This window comes from Myotis davidii, unplaced genomic scaffold (assembly GCF_000327345.1).
Source record: "Myotis davidii unplaced genomic scaffold, ASM32734v1 scaffold497, whole genome shotgun sequence".
Lineage (NCBI taxonomy): Eukaryota > Metazoa > Chordata > Mammalia > Chiroptera > Vespertilionidae > Myotis > Myotis davidii.
The window spans coordinates 3,540,604-3,564,220 of record NW_006288434.1 but is presented as its reverse complement, the minus strand read 5'-3'; the positions used below and the strand labels follow the sequence as shown (position 1 = coordinate 3,564,220).

Here is a 23,617-nt window from a genome sequence, read left to right as displayed (position 1 = left end):
TGAGTCTAAAAGGCATCTCTCCATAGATCCTAGACTTTCATCTTCAGAAAACCATTGTTTTGTGGGAGCTCTCCAGGGTACTGGACTTCTGCCTGAAAAACATCTCTGACATCACAGACTAGCGTACCACACCTAATCTAACTGACATCTCTGTGTGTCTTGAACATTGTCTTCTTTATACCAGGTTTGTTTTTTATGTTAAAATGACTTTAACTTCTCTTGCATGTTACAGAAGTCTATGAACGATTTCTTAAAAGCACCACCTTACCCCACCATGTTTCTCTGACAGTTGTCAAAGTGGGCAGTTAGTACATCAACAGTTTGAGCATCAGCATCTAGCAAGGATTTCATACCAACCAGCCACACGCCAAAGAACTTGGCAGCTTTTCTATGTTGTTTTTAATACAATGGTCCTTTTATAACAGCTTTTAATCCCAACACAAATTCTGACTGCCTATGACTAAGACATTCTCTCTTCCATCTCCTCAGCCACTATGTAGATCAAGCTACCACGGTTTTCCAATTCAGTGATTCTCAAACTTTAATGTACAAATGAATCACTTGAGGATTTTTTTAGAATGCAGATTCTGATTCTAGATTTGGGGAGGGGGCCATAGTCTGCATTTCCAAAAAGCTCTGGTCTATCTGATGCTGTTGGTCTTTGAACCACACTGAGCAGTAGCAAGTCTCTAATTTTCCCACTTGCACTCTTGCTCCTCAACACTAGAGTTATTTTGAAACCAAGTGACTTACAGTTATGCTTAGAATGAAATTGAGACTCATGGAATGCTGCATGGACTGGCATCTGTGTACCTTCTTTGCCACATTACGTACAAGCTTCCTCTCATTCTCCACATTTCAGTCACACTGGTCTTTGACTGCACTTACAGAGAACCACATTCTCCCCAGTCCGAGAGCTCTGTGCACGCCATTTCTTCTTGAAACTCCCTCTCTTCTGTAGAACTACCTCTTTCTACCAACAAGTCTCTGTGGCTCAGCTTAAATGTGTCCTTTTTCGAAACACCCAACTAGAAGGTAAGCTCCATCGAGACAGAAACACATCTGTTTCATTTACTGTTGTAGTCCCAGCATGCAGTACACACTCAAGAAAAGAAGGGATCAGTGGGGAAGAAGAGGGACATATGTAATACTTTCAACAATAAAAATTTAAATTAAGGATAGAAAAGAAATATTGAGTGAATAAGTATAAATACCACAAGCTTTACCCAAACAGGTCTTGATTAACATAGCTTTTAAATAGTCTCAACTAGATTACTTAGTTTTCTAGCTGGTTATTGCATTTTGAATAATTGACTATAGCTTTCTAACTTCGCTTCATCTCTAGGATTTCCTGCTTGTGAATCCATGTTGTTCTCCCTCATCACCTGCATATGTCTATGTCCTAATGCCCAGAACCTGTTATTGTGATACCATGCACGGCAAAGGGGACAGTGCAGATGTGATTAAGTTGAAGATCTTGAAATGGGAAGATTTTCCTGAATTATCTGGGATCAGAGTTAAAGACAGATGATGGCAATAGCAGGCGGGAGGGGGAGGAGAAGTATGGGTTTGAAGTTGCTATGCTATGCTGCTGGTTTTGAAGATGGAGGAAGGGGCCAAGGAATGCAGATGGCCTTTAGAAGTTTGGAAAGGCAAGGAAATGGATTATTCTCTAGAGCCCAGAAGGAATACAGACTTGCTGACCCATTTTAGACTTCTGGTCTCCAGCACTGGAACACAATAAATACGTGTTCTTTTATGCCACTAAATGTGTGGTAATTGATCACATCTGCAATAGAAAACGAGTACAGTTAAGAACATAGCATTACAAAGCCCAAGTTCCCGGATGTGAGCCCAGGGCCAGCGCTGCCAGCAGATCCTTCTAAAGAGCAGCATCAGGCCTAGAGTGCTAACTCCTGTATAACCATACAGGGAGGCAATGACCACACATGTGAGAAGGATCCCATGACCAGAGCTGCCTACCCAAGCCACAGGACACTGCAGAGGTATGCGTGAGCCCAGCCAAGACCAAAAGAACTCCTCAGCAAGATTACAATGGAGGGCAATAATAATGCTTATTGGTTTGAGCACTGAGTTTTATGGTGGTTTGTGAGACAGCAATAGCTAACTCACTCCCATGGAATTCAAGGCCTTTGGTAGGAAGTCATGAACCCAATGCATATACCTCATCTTATCTCTTGTTCAGAAAGTGTTTTGTTTATACTGGTCTATTTCATGTCAACCACACAATCCTTGTTCCTTCCTATGGAGGTACTTTTCTCCATGTCATCCCTGTATCTAGGCACCTTTTCCACCCACATCTTTGCGTACTGTTTCAGAATGTAATTGACAGGCATTTGGCACTTACTTCTGGGAGCTTCCCAGCTTTCAAGTCTAGTCAACTGATGCCATGTGGGATTCGGTTAGGATCATGCACTGTGCTACCAGTATTAAAAAGGCTTTTAAGTCATTGCCATCTGTAAGCTCTCAACAGAGCAAATACTTTGGAAAACATTTTCCCCTTAGATGAGAAAGTAGAGTTGGTGAGAGAGCTGCCAAAGTTAGTTTTTTCTCTTAGTGAGAGGGAGGTTTACTGATTCTTTGAGAGTTCATGGAACTCTTATTTCTTCAGTCCCATAGTCAAGCTGGCTGATGTGCTCATTGGCACTTAGATTACTGTTGTATTTATAAATGTGAAGAGCTCATCTGGCCCCAAGTTAAGCGGCTTGTCATATGTCTTTGCCATCGAAGAGTTAAAGCTGGCTACGGAGCCTTGAAACCAGCCAGTGTTCTGAGGCAAGAGCTGCAAATCTTGTTGACAATCACAAAATGGCGACTTGGCAAATGCTCTTATTGCATTGTAAAAAAGAAACACTGCAGCCGTTATTTGTGGAGTGCCTAGCGTGTGCCAAGCCTTGGGCTCAGTCATGGGGACACAGAAATAGTTCTTAACCTTATGGAATTTATGATGTAATTTAAACAATAATAATAGGAGTAAATAAGTTTTTTAGGTCAGCAATGTGATATAAAGGCATTTGAAGATTTAAAAAAGTCTGACAATCAGATCATCCCAAGAATATCCATCTTTTGTGTCATATGACATTCATTTCTAAATTTTTAACAATATTCCATCACAGTCTTATACTCAACAAATATGTCCTGAGTGCTAACTCTATTCTAGTCACTCTGGTTGACACTGAGGAAGCCGTGGAAAAGAACAGTATCATCCCTGCTCTCCTGAACTGTGCATTCTCACCAAACATTAACAGAAATAAGGACAACACATCCGGGCCACAAAAGTGTGGCTCGTATTGCATTATTTATGTTTTGCATTGTGGAAATTTGTACATTTTGTTAAGTCATCCAACACACTCCTAAAAATTATGTGTTTTTTTTTTCTAGCCAAACCTTTATCAAAGAGACATATAGAGACATATAGATGAATTGGATGGTTAGAGTTAGATTATATATGAACTTGAAGAATGAAAGAACTGACCCTGGGACCTCTGGTGATGTTTTCAACAGACTCCCCAAGTCTCTCACTATTCGTTGGTGAATGTTGTGGCAAGAGGACTGGATTTGAAATCAAAAGTCCTAGTTTCCATTTTTTTTTGAGTAGAATATATTTATTTTTATTTTACACCCTTAAGTCTATTTGAATTTATTAAAAAATCACATGCATATGTTGTTTTTATAATAATTACATTAAAAGTAATATTGAGCTATTTTATTTATTTATTTATTTATTTATTTATTTATTTATTTATGTCCTAGTTTCCACTTTGCCATGAAATGCAGCTCTATGATTTGGGGCTTATCATTTCACCTTTGTCTTCTTTGAAAACAGGAATTTCAGCTCTGCTCAGCTCCAAAGTCTGTATCTCTCTGATCTATTTTTCCAATTTAGTTGCTATTTACATTTCTCTGTGACTTCCTAACGTTTAAATTTGATAGAGAGACCCAGCTAACTAGAGAGAGGACTGCCGCACAAGACTAACATCCTGTGTTACCATCATTCATTTCAATGGCAAGAACATGAAGTAGCAAAGAGCGTTTGCTCATCAAAGAAGGCTTGTTTGTATGTAGGCAAACAGGATGTGGGGCAGCAGCCGGGTAGGATCACTGATTGTGAACGCCTGACTTAGCCGCTGTTTCAGAAAGAAAGAACACGCAGCTTCAGTTTCAGGATGTCAGCCCTGGCATGGGGTCCAGAACCCAGGGAAGTGGAGACAGGGCATGTGGGGCTTTGTCAGTCTGCCCACTCACAGGCCCGGGACTGAGACAAGTGCATGGACACGCCTTTTTCCCTTTTTTCTGCTGCAGAGCATGAACAGTTTCTGCCTTAGCAGCCCAGGAATCTCTGAGCATTCAAGCTTTGTAACTCAGTCACCTTAAAAGGCAGGGTAGGAAAGATTTCTTAGTTTGAGATGTAAAGAGGAATCAAACAAAATGAGAAAATATAATAATATTAAGATGCCCCAAACAAGTATTGATGCTTTAAGAATTTCAGCATACCGGCCCTAGCTGGTTTGCTCAGTGGCTAGAGCGTCACAGAGTGAAGGGTCCTGGGTTTGATTCCGGTCAAGAGCACATGCCCAGGTTGCAGGCTCAATCCCCGGTAGGGCATGCAGGAGGCAGCCAAACAATGATTCTCATCATTGATGTTTCTATTTCTCTCACCCCCTTCCTTCCTCTCTGAAATAAAAATATATTAACAAAAGAAAAAAAAAGAATTTCGGCATACTGGTTGGAGGGGAGCCCATCTGATTGCTTCTCACTAAGGAATCTTGCACATGAAATCCCGAACTGTACCAACCAAAGTGATGACTCACTCCAAAACCCTGGTTGAAGAATGATGACATAGGCAAATATTCATGAGGCTATCTAGGGCATCAGTATTTATAAAGAACCATTAATGCGATAGAAGACAGAGGGCACGGGTAGCAGAGTGTGCACACTACTACAAGAAGCTACCTGGCTGCAAAGAAATTCTTGCACCTCCATAAATGTATCTCCCCAGACACTGGTTCTCTCCCACATCCCCACCATGACCTCATTATTGAGAGTCAACTTCTTGGGTTTTTTGGGGGGGGGGTTTTGATTTGTTTTTAAAATATATTTTTATTGATTTCAGAGAGAAAGGAGGGAGCGGGAGAGAGAAACATCACTAATGGGAGAGAATCATTGATCAGCTGTCGGCTGCCTCTTGCACGCCCCCTACTGGGGATCGAGCCCACAACCCAGGGATTTGCCCTTGACTAGAATTGAACCTGGGTCCCTTCAGTCCACAGGCGGACGCTCTATCCACTGAGCCAAAGCAGCCAGGGCTCAACTTCTTGTTTTTACAAAAGGTACGTTTTGGTTATCCAGGATTGAATATCTTTTCCTTACATCTTCATGACGAGTGTCTAACCCAACTGTGACATCGCCTGTGCCCCCGCAGGTTCTGGGATGCCCTCCCGTTCTCTGCCACAGCTGCTCAGGAAGGGCAGGCACCTGTAACATCAGCCTGGATAGGACCCAGTGTGAAGGTGAGTCTGCTCTGAGCAAAGAAGCCTTTCAGACAGGCAGGCCATCAATGCCACAAGAGCACGGTTTCATTGACTTATATATATATATATATAAGCATCTGGCTACATGGATGATAGGCTCTGGCTGGGGGTAGCTCCATGAAACATTGGGCCCCAAATGGGGTGACTCTGTGACATTCTATAAGAAGCAAGGAATAAGGGCGAATTAGTATAAACCAACCAGCTTCAAGGAAACCGAGGGTTGCAGGTGAGAAAACAAAGCAGCCAGCACAGCTGAATGCAGTGCCCCTTAGGGACTTGAAGAAGGAATATCCCTCCTGGGCATTCGTGGAGGCAGCCTTTGCCCAGAGCAGCCTCCAGCACCCCCAAGTAGAGCTTCTGGGAGTTCGTGGCACTGTTCATGCCAAGCCAGACACTACCTAACACAGCTTAGGCTGTTTCAGCTCCAAAACAACTTGAACATGGTTAGCCACTTACTTCCTAGCTTCTCGCTCCTATAATCCTTGGTCAGTGGCATAAGGCAACTTCTTTTCTCTCCTTCCTCCTGGCCCCCCTTTCCCTCCTGCCCCTTCCTCATCTCCAGTATCGCCTACTTTTTCTCACCTGCTTATCCCCTTACTCTTAAGCACCCCAATGAATGTTCCTGTTTCCCGGGATTTTGTCCTTTGCCTAGGCTCATCACTTTTCTCCCTCTGCTTCCGTCTCCTGGTTTCAACCACAGACTATATCCCATTTCTTTGTCCTCCAAGTCTGCGTCAGAGAGAGCCCTGCATTTTCTCTATTTAACAACTTGCTGCAGTAAATGTTGTTGTCTCCTCCACTAAACCATCGTGCTGGATTTTGTCAAAAGCTTTTTATGTTATCTATTGATATGGGCGTATCATTCATTTTGTTTATGTGGTGTATATTAATTGATTTGCAGATATTATGCCAACCTTGCATTTCAGGAATAAATCACACTTGATCATGGTATATGATCTTTTTAATGTATTGCTGGATTCGGTTTGCAAATATATATATATATATATAAAATCTTCTTCATCCCTCACAGTTATTGGTTCAGGTGGCTACTATGACTATACTTTTACACGAGGAGACCTGAACCTCAGGTTGTTTGAGTGGTTTGCCTGAGGTAACATAGCTGGTAAGCAGTGGCAGTAGGTCCTACACCAAGACTCTTTGCCTTCAAGTCTCTTTTTGCTAGGCCACTCTGCTTCCTTCTGACCCCTCACATAAAGTCATTGATTGATTCATTTGCTAAGTTCTTAGCTGGGGTTGGGCACTGTTTTAGGCATTAGAGACAGAAAAATAGAAAAAGTCTACTCTGGCAGCACAGAGAGGAGTGATTCATCTTGCCTGGTGGGTCAGAGAAAGCTTTAGAGAGCAGTAGCATCTGAGTTAGGCCTGCTCCTCCTGGATACTCCAGGAGGTCCCCTTTTTGACTTAAGCTAGCATGAGCTGAGATATATAATTGGCAACTAAAAGGTTCCTCATTCATGTTGTATGGATGTACCAAAATTTATTTACCATTTGTTAGACATTTAGTTTGATTTTTAAAATTCAGTGTAATTAACAAGATTTCGATGGGCCTTTTTGCATATATATCTTTGCATACATGCCCTACAGGATCAGAGGTTATGTCTTTGATCCCTGTTACCATATTACCTTCCAGACAGATTTATCAGTTAGTCTTTCATCATAATTGTAAAAGAATGTCAACTTGTCCTTGGAAACCTGTCTCCTAATTGCAAGGCTCTATATTAGGATTAAGATAATACGCATAAATCCCACATATGAGTGCAGTCACAGGGTTCTTGACTTTTTCTGTCATACTTCTCTTAGCATTATATTCTCAAGATCCACCCCCAGCATTTCATCCTTTCTTATGGCTGAGTAGTATTCCACTGTATATAGGTCCACATCTTCTTCAGCCAATCATCTATTGAGGGACACTCTGGTTGTTTTCATGCCTTGGCCACTGTGAATAATGCTGCAATGAACACAGGGATATGAATAAATGTTTTCAAATTTTTCAGGTAAGATACCCAGAAAAGGGGTCGCTGGGTAAAACAAGGAAAAGAATCATACAAAAACTCATAGAGACAGACAACAGTATGGTGGTTACCAGAGGGAAGCGGGTGGAGGAGTAGTAAAGGGCCAAGGGGGTCCAATGTATGATGGCAAAAGGAGACTTGGCTTTGAGCAGTAAATGCACAGTGCAATATACAGATGCTGTGACATAGGATTGTACACTTGAAACCTATGAAAGTTTATTAATCAGTGTGACCCCAGTAAATTTAGTTAAAAATATAATATGCATAAAACACTTTACAAAGAGTTATTACATTTTTATTCATTATAAAAAGCTTTTTTCTTAAAAAGGGAAACTATCATGTTTTGAGTACTTCCCATGGGCCAGACATTGCACTAAGAAGTTTATATGCACGATCCCCTTTAAACTTCACAGCTTTTTGAGAAGGGACTATTATTATCCCCATTTTACAGGTGACAAAACAGGCTCATAGAATTGAAGCAATTTATCCAAAGCCAAATGAAACTCAGATCAGTCTGATTTCAGACCCCCACATACCATTGCTTATGTAAGTCGAATGTGGAAGTATGAAAAAGTGGGGGTGTCAGACATATGCACAGTTAACAATACTCCCAAGCAGAGTGAGATGGTAGGCACATTAAACAGATGGGTATGGAGCGTGTGCCCTTTCTGGAATGACTCAGCCCTGGCTCTACCACAGCAGTTGAAGGTAAAGAAATAAGTAGTCCGGGAATTACTGCTTTTCCAAGGTTTTCCCCCTCAATTTCCTTTTCCACCTGTGGGCCCACCCCCAACTCAACCTACACATCTTCCTCACTAAAGACAGCCCTGGAGATGGTCTGAACTTCTATCATCTCATCCTCACGATAACTGAGGTTCATAAAAAAACTCAAAAGGTATTAAGGTTTCTACTTTATTCTTAATAATAATTAATTAATATCCAATCGTTAGACCAATAAAGACAAGCCTTTCCTCTCATATTTTTATTAAAATTAAAGACCCTCACTGATTTAAAAAGTAATTTATGTAGGCTACTACAACATGAACACATGAGTCAAATGCAGAGACAAATGCATTTCTCTCCCCTCTAGCACCTATTCGGATACTTTGAAAACTCACAAATCTCTAGAGACAGCTGACTGACCTCCTGTCTCCTCCCAGACTCAGGTGCCCGAGTCTCAAGTTATGGTCGTCAACTAACACAGATCAGCACATCAGGCTGTGGACGCGAGGCCTTGGGCACACCTGCCACACTCCCATGTCACCCTGGGACAAAGTGGGTGGGCTGGCTGCACGCTGCCAAGGTGACGTGAGACGGCGTGGCTTCCTGGTAAAGGGATACAGGGACTCTGCCAGCTTACTACATGTATGGCCTTCGGCCAGCTTCTGAATCTCAGCTTCCTCATTTGCACCAGGTGATAGATAATATTCTCAGGCTTTTTTGTGTATCAAATGAGATAATGTATATTAAACTCTTTACCCCCTACTTGGCACATCCAGTGTTCAAAACTGTATTATGAATGGCTTCACTCTGGCGACAAGAAGGGAAAAGACATCCTTTGTGACCCTTGTCTTGAACAGCTCTGTCTCTCCATTCCCTTGGCTCCATATTCCTCTGAGCTTTGGAGAGAGGAAAGCAGTGATGGAGGAGACCATGCCACCTCTTTTAACAGTCTCGAGGCCATCATCACAAATGTAACCACTGTCTCCCAGCTGTACTCAACCTCAGTTGCATATTTTTAGCCATTACCTAAAATACCTAAAAACCTTAATACCTTTTGAGTTTTTTTTATGAACCTCAGTTATCGTGAGGATGAGATGATAGAAGTTCAGACCATCTCCAGCGCTGTCTTTAGTGAGGAAGATGTGTAGGTTGAGTTGGGGGTGGGCCTACAGGTGGAAAAGAAAATTGAGGGGGGAAAACCTTGGGAAAGGTTTCTGCTTTTCTCATGCAGATTCCCTTAGAGCGAATCTTCGGGACTGCTTCGTCCCCATCTCAGTTGGCCTTCTGCATGATTATTGAGCAAAGAACACTGGGAGCTGTGGGGTTTAAGAAAAAGAATGAAAGTGATGGCTTCATATCCATTTGCACATAAAAGGCATCTGCTTTCATCCGAGCAGAAGGTAACAGAACATTCCTAATCTGCTTCAGATCATTTGAAGTTGCATTCTTATGCTAATAGCAGAGTCAGTAAAGATTTGCTTAAAAATCACTGGTCAGGCTCTGCTCTACTTTAAATCTGCATGTTTCAAAGCACGCTCTATGGAGTACTTGCTCTGAAGAATATAGGAGTTAACACAACATTACTAACGATATCTGGCTAGTAAAATACGAGAAGAGGTGGGCTAAACAAAACTTAAATGGTAGGATCTCAGCGCCTTGAAATGAAAGTATGCTCTGTGAATCTCTAAGGGGAGTTATGGTGTGCAATATTTTCCAAATTGGATTTCCAGCTCTGTTTGGTGAGAAACATCTCACAGGACTCGTGTTCTTCTAAATTCACATTGGAAAACAGACATAAACCCAACAAAGATGAAACCACATTTACTGTTTGTTCTATAAAATATAAAGTGGAAGTAAGGCTGAGAAAGGCATATTTGGGGACAGCCAGAGACCTTGCCTGTCGAGAGACAACAGGGATTTAAGAGGAAGGGGAGAGCAGTGGTCAGCGATGGGCAAGCCAGTCGAATTGGGGAAGCAAGTTCTGGGGACAACGTAGCACATATGTAGAGAGCTTTCCTGTGTTGGATGCCTGTCATAGAAGGGTAAGATAAAGTGTGTGTAATAGGGTACCACTTAGAGGTTCCCTGGCCATTGGTGACACAGGGCCTGGTACTGTCCCTGCAGCCTTTTCAGATGAGGCCTTGGAGCACTCGAGGTCCTTGTATATAGATAGCTATGCTGGGCTTCCCCACACCCACCTCTGTCTCGTTGCCTTAGCAACACGACTGAGAAAGTTGAGTTGCCTGGTATCCAAGGTTACATTGTGTTCAGACAATTGCTACATACTCCATGTTCTACAGATCTACTGTCGGTTCAATAAGAGTAGGTTTTAATTGTATACAGGTGTATAACAGGTGACATAGCAAATCTGGGTCTGATCACAAGACTTCCTTTCATTTGTATAACTAGAGCTCGGGATTATAACTAGGAACATTTCACAATCAACAGAAAGGTTTCTAAAGACAGGGGTGAGAACTGGGGAAAGAATGGATTGAAACAGAGAACGAATGTTATTTACTTTTTATTCAGTAATGTGAATTTATGAAAGAAGAAGAGGAGGGGACATCTTAGCACTTTACCGTTCATAGCCTTGGGTGATGTTTTTGGGGATCCCACAGAACCTCTCCCCCAACAGAGCCAATGGCTGTCTTTAAGAGCTCCACACAGCTGCCTGGCTGGTGTGGCTCAGTGGTTGAGTGTCAATCTATGAACCAAAAGGTCACGGTTTGATTCCACCCGGGTTGCAGGCTGGATCCCCAGTGTGGGGTGTGCAGGAGGCAACTGATCAGTGATTGTCATCATTGATGTTTCTATCTCTCTCTCTCCTCCCTTACTCTCTAATATCAATCCACATAGTTCACTCCAGATACTCGATCTGGGCAGAGGCAGCAGGCCCTCCAGCTTATGGCCCTTGGGTGCCTCGGCCCACATCACTGTCTCCAGCTCTCCTGCAGCTGAGGCTCAGGCTCTTCTCTGGCTGTGGCTTCTCAGCCCTGCTCACCTGTGCAGGTTTCTCAGGTCCTCAGGCCCAGGATGCCGGGCTCCCAGCGTGGTTCACAACCGACAGCCCCTTGGTGGTTCCCTGGCCAGTTGCACAGACATTGCATGCGATCCTGCAAAAATCCAAGGAGGAAAAAAGTATTATCTGGCTCATTTTACAAGCAGGCAGACACGGATGTAGGAGCTCACTTGTTTGCCTGGAGCCTGGGCTGGGCCTGGTGTCCAGGTCCTGAGGCCTGAAAGGCTGCCTCTGCCCATTGCTTCAATTGGCAGAACTGGAGAACTGGAGAAGTCCTGTCCAAAGTCAATGTGCCATCCATTGCAAAGGAGATGTTGCCTACCCTCTTTGCTTGGCATTCTCTCAGAGAAACAGGCAGAAATGAATAAGATCCTACCAGCGCTGATAATGTAGTTCTCATGAACGGTTCATGGTCACAGTGACAACATTGTCCAAACTAAAATAAAAACATGGTCTCACTGAGGGTTCTTGCTGAATTTGGTTTTGTGAGAAAGTAAGTTCATAAAATTTAAATTTTGTTTAGCTATACATTTTACCAGTTGCTATCAGTGGAAAAAGTAAAATTACTTGAATCGAGATTATTTCAGAAAGTTTGGGACATTTGTGGCTGTATAGATGATGCTATGAGGTATATGGCCATGTTTACTTTTTTAAAAAATTCACGTGTTCTTTGTATTTCAAGAAGATTAAAGTGATTTATAAACAACTTCTATTAATCATTTTGTCAATATTGAAATCAAGTTCAATAAAAATTGATTACTGACCAACCTTCTTCTAAGAAACCTGGCAGGATTAATATTTAAGAGTAGCTGTAGAATTCTGATTGTTAATTACACCTTTTAAAAAAATTTATATTAGGAAATTATTAAAGTCAATGGTTTCTATTTGAAAAAAATTGTGATCTTTGATATGTGTTAGGATTCATTTTCAAAGGATATTTTAAATGAATAATTTTTTATTGATTTCAGAGAGGGAGAGGGAGAGAGAGATAGAAACATCAATGATGAAAGAGAATCATTGATTGGCTGCCTCCACGCCCCCCACTGGGGATCGAGCCCACAACCCCATCATGTGCCCTTGACTGGAATCAAACCCGGGACCCTTGAGTCCGAAGGTCAACGTTCTATTCACTGAGCCAAACCAACTAGGGCATTTTCAAAGGATTTTAAAGGAAATTTTAGCCTAGGATTTTAAAGGAAATTTTAACCTAGTTTTCAGTTTTTTTCCTTTTTTTTTCTTTTCAGAAGGATTTAACGTAGGTACATGAAGGTTAGGCAAATGTATAGGATGTCTAAGAGTGAAATTGTAAATTCTTTGCCAGTAGATCTCTCCTGATAAGAGAAGTTGGTGACAGCAACGTGCCTAGAACTTTGCTTTATGACAGTTGGAAATAGTGAACTTTTAGTATTAATTTTGTTAAGCAACATTCCAGAAACACGGGCAGTGCAGGAGCCATCTGATTTCTTAGAGGTTTTAAAATGAATGAAAACCTAGTGGCAGTACAATTTTATTGCATTTTTATGCTGCTTATAAAATTACAATTACATAAACATGAAAATGGGCTTCTGTTACGTGAGTGCTCTCATCTGATGCTGCCCCCCAAACAGTGTATCCCCAGTGTATATGATGTTATGTATATAACATTAGGCACCTTTAGTGGCCTCTTTTTCAACACCAACAAAATCAAGGTTTCTCTTAATTGAGGTTATATTGCAGGAACACACTCTTCAGAAGTGTTTTACAGGTTTGAAGGGAGTGGAAATACGCAGTCATAACGATAGCTTTTTAAAACCGGGACTTGCATTTTCTCTGCAGGAGACTATTTAAAAAATAAACAGAATGAAAAGTCAGCACCACAACGAAAGTTATGAACCTAAACCTTTATATCACACGTTGGCTCTTGTTTAACCTTTAAAGTTAGACGTCGCCGATCCCCACGTCCAGTGTCATTTGTGGTCACAGGTCCAGGAGCTTACGTTTCTGCCCGCTTTGGAAACAGGTGCCCTGTGAGAAACTGACAGAAATATTCAGAAGCTCACACAGCGCGCATGGTGACATTTAAAAGGCTAATTGCATTTGCCCCCCGTCTGACTGGGGTTATATGTTCCAACCTGGGCAGGCGAGGCCCAGTCTCTCCTGCAATCCAGAAAACGAATAACCAGAATCGAACTACTCGCTGGAGAAACCACACACCGAGAAACCACACCCAGACACACCCAGCTTGACTCCAATTCCAAAAACAGCCACCAGCTCTGCCCGGATTCGACCCTGGCACACACGACAACCTGCAGTTAAAATGGGTCACAGACAGGGCTTGCATTGCAGAGTGACCGAGCTTGGGGCCCCGCACAGGGCCTTTCTCTCCCCGTGCTGTCCTCCCCACGTTCTCTTTGGCCAGGCTACACACCAGCCCAGTCGGACCTTTGTTCTGCTGCCCAGCCAGCAACGTCAGCGGGGCTGCCTATTGTTGTATTTTTCCTTCATCTGCACAAAAAGAGCCCTCCCCCTACCCTCTAAATCAGGACTCATGCCGCGGGCAGCAGCTTTTGCTAATAGAACTTGACCTTAAAGGACGAAAGAGAAAACGGAATTGAGTTGCCTTTTGGGGGTTAATGGAACAGTCACCCTGGATGCAGTGAAAGGCTCCAAAGGGAGAGGGGCTCTCCCTCTCCTTTTCTCCAGCCGTCTCCCAGCCACACTTAGCTCCCAAGGCCCTGACACCTGGTTCCAGACACTCTCCTGTCGCGGACTCTTAACAGAGCCCTGGCACAGCACCTCCACCCTCTGCACCTCTGCGTCCAGCCAGTCATGTTTGTTCATGAGTTCAATACATTTGCTCACCTTTTGCTCTGGGCCAGGCATGCTCTGGGGATACAAAGAGCTCTTTATTCAGTTAATCAATTATCAATATTTGTTGAGCAACTATTATGTGTTTTAGGTGCCCGTTGTGTAGCAGAGAACAAAACCGCCTTCATGGAACTTAGAATCTATCAGGAGGGTGGTGGGGACAAATGAGTAAGTTATGTGTAAAAATTATATACTCTGTTAGGTCAACCTGAAGAAAAACAAAGCTGAAAGGGGGAGGGAAGTGTGAGGTCGGGCCTTGCAATTCTAAAGCGCGTGCTTAGAGAAGGCCTCACTAAGCCTTCATGAGGACCGAGGGAGGAGAGGGAGCATGCCATGTAGATGTCTGAGGCAGAGCTGTCCAGTTAGAGGAGCAGCTATGCTAAGGCCCTGAGGCAGAAGAGTGCTGGCTGAGACCAGTTGGGAGCTAATAACCTGTCTGGGGCTGCATTTGGGAGGGGGCCATTGAAGGAGATGAAATCATAGAGAAATAAGGGGTGCAGGCAGATCATCTTATAGGACATGGAAAGAGCTTTGACTTCAACTCTGAGTGAAAGGAGGAGCATTTGAGGCTTTAGGGCAGAGGAGTGACATGATTTGCTGTGGTAGCGATAGAATAGGTGGGGTGGGGAAGGGAAGAAGCAGGGAGATCAGCCAGAACGCCCTGCAGTAATGCGAGTGAGAGAAGAGGGTGGTGAGGAGCAGGGTGGAGGGCAGTGGGGGGGTGGGGGGAGGCACAAGTGAGAATCAGAGTGTGTATATATCTTGAAGATAAAGCTGGCAGGATGTACTGTGGATCGGATAGCTATGAGATTCGGAAAGAAAGGAAAGATTTCAGACCTGGTATCTGGGCAAATAAGAATAGACTCAACACCCACCCAGGAGCGCTCACTGCCTGCTGGGGGCCCTCAGGTGGGGGGACACCTCACCTGCCATCAGACTGACAGCTGCGGGTAGGTGGTTCAGGTGTCAGGCAGGAACCTGGGCAGCGCACAGGAGTGCGAGGAGCCAGGTGGCCAAGATGGTGAGGGTATTCCAGACCGAGAACCCACGGGAGGGCATGATACTTTGGGACCCGGAGTTACCCCGGCCAGGCCGGGCAGGGAGCACGTGGCCACCATGGACCCCAAAAGCCAGTGTGGCTTCAGTGTCGCCAGCCCAGCTCAACCACCTTCCCACCACCTCCCCGCTTGACAGTTTACCATGTGGGAAACGCTAAATGCTCATTTTCACCATCCCCATGGCGGCATGATGAACATGTAGCAAAAGCAACTCCACGTGGTGGGTCAAGGCCAGGGCACTGGCCCACGTTCTGGGTTTAAACCCCTGCTTTTCCACTTGATAGTTGTTTGGCTTAGGACATTTTTTTCCTGTTTATATCTACTCACCATAGAAATTCTTATTTATTTTTCTTTTTAAAAAAGCAATGCAGATAAGTGGATAAAAAAGCTGTGGTACATGTACACAATGGAATACTATGCAGCTGTGAAAAAGAAAGATCTCTTACCATTTGAGCCCCAGCCGGAATTGAACCTGGGACCCTTGAGTCCGCAGGCCAATGCTCTATTCACTGAGCCAAACCAGTTAGGGTAAGAAAAAAAATTTTTAATGATACAACTTTATTTCATCTACTATTGCCCCGCTATAATTTAAATGCAAGTGAGGACTGATCTTTTGGTAAATTGTGGTATAATTGGCATATGACATTATATGAATTTCAGCTGTACAATGTCATGATTCAAATATTGGTATATATGGCAAAGTGATCACCATAATACATCTATTTAACATCCGTCACCACACACAGTTACACATTTTGTTCTTGTGATGAGAACTTCTAGGATTTACTCTCAGCAGCTTTCACATAGTCCACGGAGCATTGTGAACTGTATAGTCACCAGGCCGTACACGGCATCCCAACTTAGGAAAGGTTTGTTGACCCTCTCGAGCCTCAGGTTCCTAACTGTAAGCCAGGCACGCCTCTGAGAGGGTTTGGTGAGATGTTACTACATCCCCTCGCCCCTGGTGGAGACCCTGCCCGCAGTGAGGGTTTGACCAGGGACACCTCTTGTGTTGCTTTGGCGGCTGCTGCATTCCCCGCTCAGCAAGGTCTGCCGGGATGTAGTGGAGGGACTGCCAGGCCCCAGTAGTGGCTCATTTAAATTGCAAGCGGGAAATATCCCATCTGCTAAGAAAACTTCTTTTAAATTCAGCTCCTAAGCAAGCCCGGGGGCACGAGAAACTTCCAGTGCGAGAGGCTGTTCAGCGGACACTGAGGTTGCACAGGCACAGACAAAAGAAGAGTGTGGGGAGGGATTCCGGGAGGGGGCCCAGCACAGGGAAGGCCTGGAGGGGACGCAGGGCTCTGGGGTTGTGATTGCTGGAGCTCAAGTCCCTTCTGTATTTCCCACCCTGATGCCTGGAAGAATGCAAGCAGGAGTTTAAAGCGTGAAGTGTCACCAACTATATAGCTTAGAGATTTAAGTGTCTTGAAAAGTTTCTGCATGTGTCTGTGAGCCACACACACACACACACACACACACACACACACACACGTACTTTAAGGCCATGGTCTCTAAAAGTTAAGTGACGATTCCAGTCCTATTTTACAAACTGACCGAGAGGAGGAAGTCCAGGGCGCCTTTAATGGAGGGCCCCTAACAACATCCCATTGCATTTAAAAAAATCCTCACCCAAGGATATGTTTTTTAAATTGATTTTGAGAAAGAGAGAGAGAGAGAGAGAGAGAGAGAGAGAGAGAGAGAGAGAGAGAGAGAGAGAGAGAGAGAGAGAGAGAGAGAGAGAGAGAGAGAGAGAGAGGAGAGAGAGAGAGAGAGAGACCAGTTGCCTCCCATATGCACCACCCTGGGGATTGAACCCACAGTCTAGGTGTGTGCCCTGACCGGAATTCAACCTGCAACCCTGTCATGATATAGGAGATGATGCTTCACTTTATGCTCCAACCAAGTGAGCCACCGGTCAGGGCCCACTGCATTTCTGCAAGTGGCAACCCTGTTGGCTCAGATCCAGGCACGGGGGTGCGCGCTTCACCTGCGTGATGTCAGATAATGTCGTTGTCTTTATGTGCTGCCCCTTCCCTCACTGACAGGCCATTTCATTTCCTGCAGACAGAACGTTCAATGGAGAATGTTAGCCTGCCCTGCCCAGCTCAGCCGGTTTCTGCTGATTTGTTTGTTGCTCTTGTTGCTGTTGTGAAAGCCTGAATGGAGGCCCTTTCTACCCGAGGACTGGTGCACACCTACGGGGACCGTGCTTTCAGCTTCGGGCATTCCTTCCGGCTCTTTGACTTCATCCCCCTGTCTATTCAGCTTTGTTTGCATCCTGGCTCTTCCAGACTGTGCCATAAGGTGACACCATCTGAAAATAAAAGTATCTTCCCCCAGATCTCCTGAAAAAGAAGAAAGAAAGAAGAAAGAAAGAAAGAAAGAAAGAAAGAAAGAAAGAAAGAAAGAAAGAAAGAAAGAAAGAAAGAAAGAAAGAAGAAAGAAGAAAGAAAGGAAGGAAGAAAGAGAAAGAAAGTCAGTCTCCATGTAAACCAGAAAAAAACAGGGCAATGTCTTGGGCTTCCAGGTACTATAACTTGTGGGCAAACACTCCTGCAAAAGAAAGCACAGACCACCTCCACCCTCAAGGCCCCGATCAGGCGGGGAGAGGCCCCAGGCCCTCTGGGCAGGGCCAGGTGGGTGGCCGCCAGCCCAACCTGGCTGCCCCTTGCTCTGCGCACCTTTCTGAAGCTCGGGTTCCTGGGTATTTTCATCCTCCTCCCTGTGGAGTCTGCTGTTCACACGCAGGGGTTACTATGGTAATAGCAAAACCCTGTTGTGTTTGGAAATTCTGTGGAAATATAATTTAAGCAGAAGAAAGAATCTGGTATGTGGACATTTTGTGGGGGAAATGGGAGCCCAGAGTCTGAGTTTCCAGGGGACTTGGAGGAACTCGGGTCAGAGCACAACTGTCCAAATCCCCTCCCCCGCCCCTCAGAAGTGGCTCAGCACCTGGGCTTTTTTTTTTTTAAGATAAGTTAGAAATACTTCCTCCTGTTCATCCCCCAGGCTTCTCCTTTCCCTCCTATGAGCTGTGCAGGGGCGAGGAGGCTGGGCTGAGAGCCTCCTGAGCACGGGGCCTGAAACCCACTGGGATTTTGCCCTCTCTCCCTGCTCCCCATCCAGCCCGATTCTAGGCTCAGTAGACACTCACTAAATGCTTATGCTGACTGAACCCACAGCAGTGGGGACCAGGGGAGACAGACGCCATCGGTGGTGGGAGAGGAGCCAGGACAGTGGGCAGGCACCTGTCCAAGCAGAGCCCTGGGCCAAGAGGGGCTTTGGGTGATCAGGAGCCTAAAGCCCTCTCTTCAGGCTGGACAAGTGACTCCGCCCCTCTCTCAGACAACCCAGGGCACACCCAGATGACTCTATTATACAGAAAGCTGTGGTATGTTTGTACTGGAATACTACGCAGCTGTAAGAAAGAAGGATCTCTCACCCTTTGAGACAGCATGGATGGATCTGGAGAATATTATGCTGAGAAATAAGCCAGTCAGGGAAAGCCAAATGTCTCATCTTCTCACTTATATGTGGAATCTAATGAACATAACAAACTGACGAGCAACACAGGTCCAGAGGCATGGATACATGGAACAGACTGGCGGATCTCAGAGGGGGAAGAGGAGGGGGAGGGGAAAGATTAACCAAATAACTTATGTACATATATGCATAGCCAATGGACACAGACAATAGTCCGGGGTGGGGCAGGGGTTGGGAGGAGAGGGGGGATTGGGGGACATTTGTAATATTGTCAACAGTTTAAAAATACATTTCAGTGACTCATGACGTGCCCCATTCCCTCACTCCTTCCACAATTTCTGAGGCTAATCCTCCGTTTCTTTGCTCCACAGCATGAATCCCAGGGTGGCGACCTCGCTGTTCATACCAGCGTTTTGTGGAAGTCGTTGTCTCATGGAACCTGCGCACTGCCGTGGCCCTAAGGGATCATCTGGAACAGCGGGTGACTCAGCCTTTTTCCACGGCACACTCCAAAGAGCTGAGACCCCTCCTGGCAGCAGCAGGAGCCTTCTACAGCAGCGACCCCAGAGGGGATGGGATGGAATCTCAGGCGTGGGTGGGGGGGACCTGTCAGTCTTGCTCTCTGTCATCTAGAAGGCAGGGCGCTGGGGGAGGCAACACGGGACAGGTCTGTTTTGATAGAAGTGACCACGAAGAGCCTAGGCCACACAGCGGGAAAAAGTCCTGAACCCCCTGCCCCCCTCTGTCCATGTTGAAAATCACTGATCAAGGTAACACCTCATTCTGTAGATGTGGGAAGCCAGGGAGACCCGGAGAAGTGAAGGAAGCAGAAACACACAGTGAAAGACAATGCTGTGTGCCGAACCCAGGTCCGGATGCCCAGTCAGGTTAGGATGTAGCACACCCATAACTCTAAAAGGGCCATACGTTCTGAGGGAGGGGAGTGGAGCACGTTGATCTAGTCACTCCTTAGTTTAAAAGGTGGGGTGAAGGAAAAGTCCAGGAAGTTACTGAAAAGAAACTGAAGCCCTGGCCGGTTTGGCTCAGTGGACAGAGCGTTGGCCTGTGGACTGAAGGGACCCGGATTTGATTCCGGTCAAGGGCACATGCCAGTAGGGGGCGTGCAGGAGGCAGCTGATCAATGATTCTCTCTCATCATTGATGTTTCTATCTCTCTCTCCCTTCCTCTCTGAAATCACTAAAATATATATATACATATTTTAAAAATTACTTTAAAAAATAAAAAGAAAGAAAAGAAGCTGAAGAAGGCAGGGACCAGTGGCAGTGCGCAGAGTGGCTCTCTGGGACTGGCAGGCGGGCATGGGGAAGGGGGCAGCTGTGCTGGAGCCGCCTCCTGCTGGCACCCTCTCCCCTGTCCTGTTCCACGACATCGCGTTGGTTGCACACCAGCTCTGCCATCTAGCTAAGTGACTTTGGCAAGTTGCCTCATCGCTTTGTGCTTCAGTTTCCTCATCAGTAGAAACGAAGATAATAATGGAAGTCCTCATCTGACAGGTTACTGTAGGGATCAAACAGGTCGGTAAGAGTAAAGTGTTTGGAAGAGTCAGGTGGAAAGTGATCAACTGGATTAACAATGCCGATTGTATTATCCTGGCTGATTACGGATCCCTAGGAAGCCAAACAATGTCAGAGTTGTTATAAAACACGAGCAGTCGCCCTAACTGGTTTGGCTCAGTGGACAGAGCGTCGGCCTGCAGACTGAAAGGTCCCAGGTTCGATTCTGGTCAAGGGCATGTACCTGGGTTGCGGGCACATCCCCAGTAGGAGGTGTGCAGGAGGCAGCTGATCGATGTTTCTCTCTCATCGATGTTTCTAACTCTCTATTCTTCTCCCTTCCTCTCTGTAAAAAATCAATAAAATACATTTTTAAAAAACAACCCACGAGCAGTTACTATAGAGAAGATGCAATGGTGAGAGCGGGGGCTTATCCAGAGCCACCACAGTGTGTCTCGGGCAAATCAGTGCAGGAGGGCTCGAGTGTGGAGGCCCGCGATGTGTCTGCCAAGGCTGGTGCCCGGAACTTTCCATTCATTTTCTCCGAGTCCCCCCTGTCTCAGGAGCCTTCCTTCCTCCCATCTCCAGGTGTGTGCTCCACCTCACTCTCCAGTGGTGGGTACAATCCCTCCACACTAGGGTTGGTTCCCCTAGGAAGGGAGACTTGTATTTGCAACTTGACGGGGAGTTGCCGTCTAACCTTCCCCGTGTCAGACCCCTGTCCCCTGCTATGTTGCAGATAGCTGCCTGGATGAACAAACCTTGAACACTCATGGATACTGAGCACCAGAGTGGCCCTCATAACCACTTCAGGTTTCTCTCTCTCTGTCTGTCTTTGTCTCTCTCTCTCTCTCTCTCTCTCTCTCTCTCTCTCTCTCTCTCTCTCCAGAAAACTGAATGGATGTTATTTCACAAACACAAATGTGTTGCAAAACCCTCTTTTAAGAAGCAAGCCGGCCTCTCATTTCCAGCCTTGCTATGGTGGGTTGAACAATAACCCTACATGGGCTAGATCCGGCTGCATGTCACAGCATTCACATTCCTGGCGCCCTGAGTCACTCTCATTATCTAACCTTTCCGGAGAGCCGGCAGTGTGTGGGCGGCCACGGACAGGAAATCAGATAAGCCCCATCTGTGTGCACATCTGCTCCGAGACCTCTGTACCTGATTCTGGAGAAAGGGCTTCACAGTTAAAGCAAAACGTGACAAAATGTCTCGTGTGGGTTTCTTAATCCCTTGATGGAGATGGGCCTTTCTGGCCCGGAAGACATATGGCTGCCGCGGAAGGCTGAGTCAGAAGGCAGAAAGCAGCCCTTGAAATCCACGACCTCTTTCACTGTGGCTGAAACATGGGAGCCGCAAATAGTGACAGATTGTAAAACCGTTCTCAGAGTGAGATCCTCCCCCAAACCCAGTCCTTCATTCCAAACCCTTTTCTCGTCTCTTTACTCTCACAGCTGTTGGAGCGCATTCTTCCTCAGGAATATCCCCCAGTGGGAAGCACCTTCGGAAACTTTCTCTTGGCCTAAGGTGGAAGACTTCCACGCCCCTCTCTCCATCTGCCCACATGCCCACCCCCTCTGTCTTTGCCCCCTGGTGTGTGTGGAAAACCTTAATAAGAAACCATCCTGCGAGAGTCCTCAAGGGGTCGACAGTGAGGATAGGGTGGGTGTTCATCACACCCCAAAGTGGTCATTTGTTGAGGTCCAGGCTTAAGATTGGGACACCGGCCCGGCTGGCGTGGCTCAGTGGTTGAGCATTGACCTATGAACCAGGAGGTCACAGTTCGATTCCCTGTCAGGGCACATGCCCGGGTTGCAGGCTCGATCCCCAGTGTGGGGCGTGCAGGAGGCAGCCGATCAATGTATCTCTCTCATCATTGATATTTTTCTTTCCCTCTCCCTTCCTCTCTGAAGTAAAAAGAAAGAAAGAAAAGAAAGGTTGGGACACCCATGTTCTCCTGAGGAATGGTTGGCTTCTATTCTAGGGACTTGCTAAACTATCCCAGGGTCACACACTCAGACGCCCTTGGGCAATGCAGGTAACAGATGGGGGAGGTGGACCAGCAGCCACATGAGAGCACCTGTGTGCCTCAGAGGGCCAACTCCATCAGCTCCACTGATGGCCGCCAGGTGAAAGAGCAGGCTGATTCTTTTTTTTTAAGGTAAGTTAGAAATACTTCCAAACAAAAAGAAATATCCCAATATTTTAAGGTTGGCAACCAAACCACTGAACAATAAACCCAAAATAAACGAACTGAAAAATAGACACAAACAAGTTACTGGAAAGGCCCAAACAACACATTCATGGGTCACATTTGGTCCACAAACCACCATTTGCAACCTGTAGCTAAATTTCCTCTCAGTGACTATTAAATCCACGTTCATGGCCCACCCTTCGCAAGCCTAGAGGATGCCAGGAATGTTTGTTTTGTACTTGATTGTATGTCAGGCTTCATTGTATGCACCCTTCATTTACTGTGGGCTTGTTTGGTTTTGTTTTTGTGTGTGTGTTTTTTTTCTTCAACCTTGTCACTTAATCCTGATTATCATATTGTTAAATGGCAGGTGTCACTGAAGGGAGGTTTTTTGGAACAAGAAAGGGAAGTCATCAATTACTTATCTGCAGCATACCTCAGTGATGGCGAACCTATGACACTTGTGTCAGAGGTGACACGCGAACTCATTTTTTTGGTTGATTTTTCTTTGTTAAATGGCATTTAAATATAAAAAATAAATATCAAAAATTTAAGTCTTTGTTTTACTATGGTTGCAAATATCAAAAAATTTCTATATGTGACACGGCACCAGAGTTAAGTTAGGGTTTTTCAAAATGCTGACATGCCCAGCTCAAAAGGTTTGCCATCACTGGCATACCTCCTTTCCCTGTGCTCCCAGGCTCACACAGGTGAATGCTGGTTAGTAAGGCAATCACGGTAATCTCCTTCCCCTTGCCAGCAATTGGTTGAGGCATGGTCATGTGATATAACTGGCCAATGAGATGGAAGATAAAATCTGGGGGAAGAGGATGCACTCTAGGAAAGTTTTTCTTATGAAAAAGCTCCAGTGTCAATGCCATTGTAAGTCTCAGAGCTAATCACCCTGGTTCTCCCTGACTCTGCTTCTGGTCAGGTAAGATGATCAACTTCCTTCTTTGTTTTCCCCAGAAAGAGCTAAGTTTATTCTTTTTAAAATTTATTTAAATTCTTTATTGTTTAAAGTATTACATAAGTCTCCTTCTCCCCCACCCCATTGACCTCTCCCCAGACGCCTCACTCTCCAGCACATGCCCTCACCCCCCTATTGTCTGTGTCCATTGGTTATGCTCACATGCATGCATACAAGTCCTTCGGTTGATCTCTCAACCCCACCCTCTCCCCTGTCG

The 23,617-nt window shown here is 45.2% G+C and overlaps 1 long non-coding RNA gene across 6 annotated transcripts in view; it reads left to right on the top strand.

Annotated features, from left to right (window-relative positions):
- The window catches only part of LOC102764434, a 40,781-nt gene extending 20,976 nt beyond the window's left edge, over positions 1-19,805 (top strand). The window contains exons 3-5 of one of the 6 annotated variants that reach the window (XR_435480.2): positions 27-184; positions 891-1,035; positions 1,346-1,884. This is a non-coding gene — a long non-coding RNA (uncharacterized LOC102764434). Of the gene's footprint in view, positions 1-26; positions 185-862; positions 1,036-1,345; positions 1,885-5,443; positions 5,532-8,745; positions 9,327-19,089 lie in introns of those variants that run through there. The other 5 variants (XR_001513281.1, XR_001513283.1, XR_001513282.1 and 2 more) reach the window with 5 other exon arrangements.
- The last annotated feature ends 3,812 nt before the right edge of the window (positions 19,806-23,617 follow it).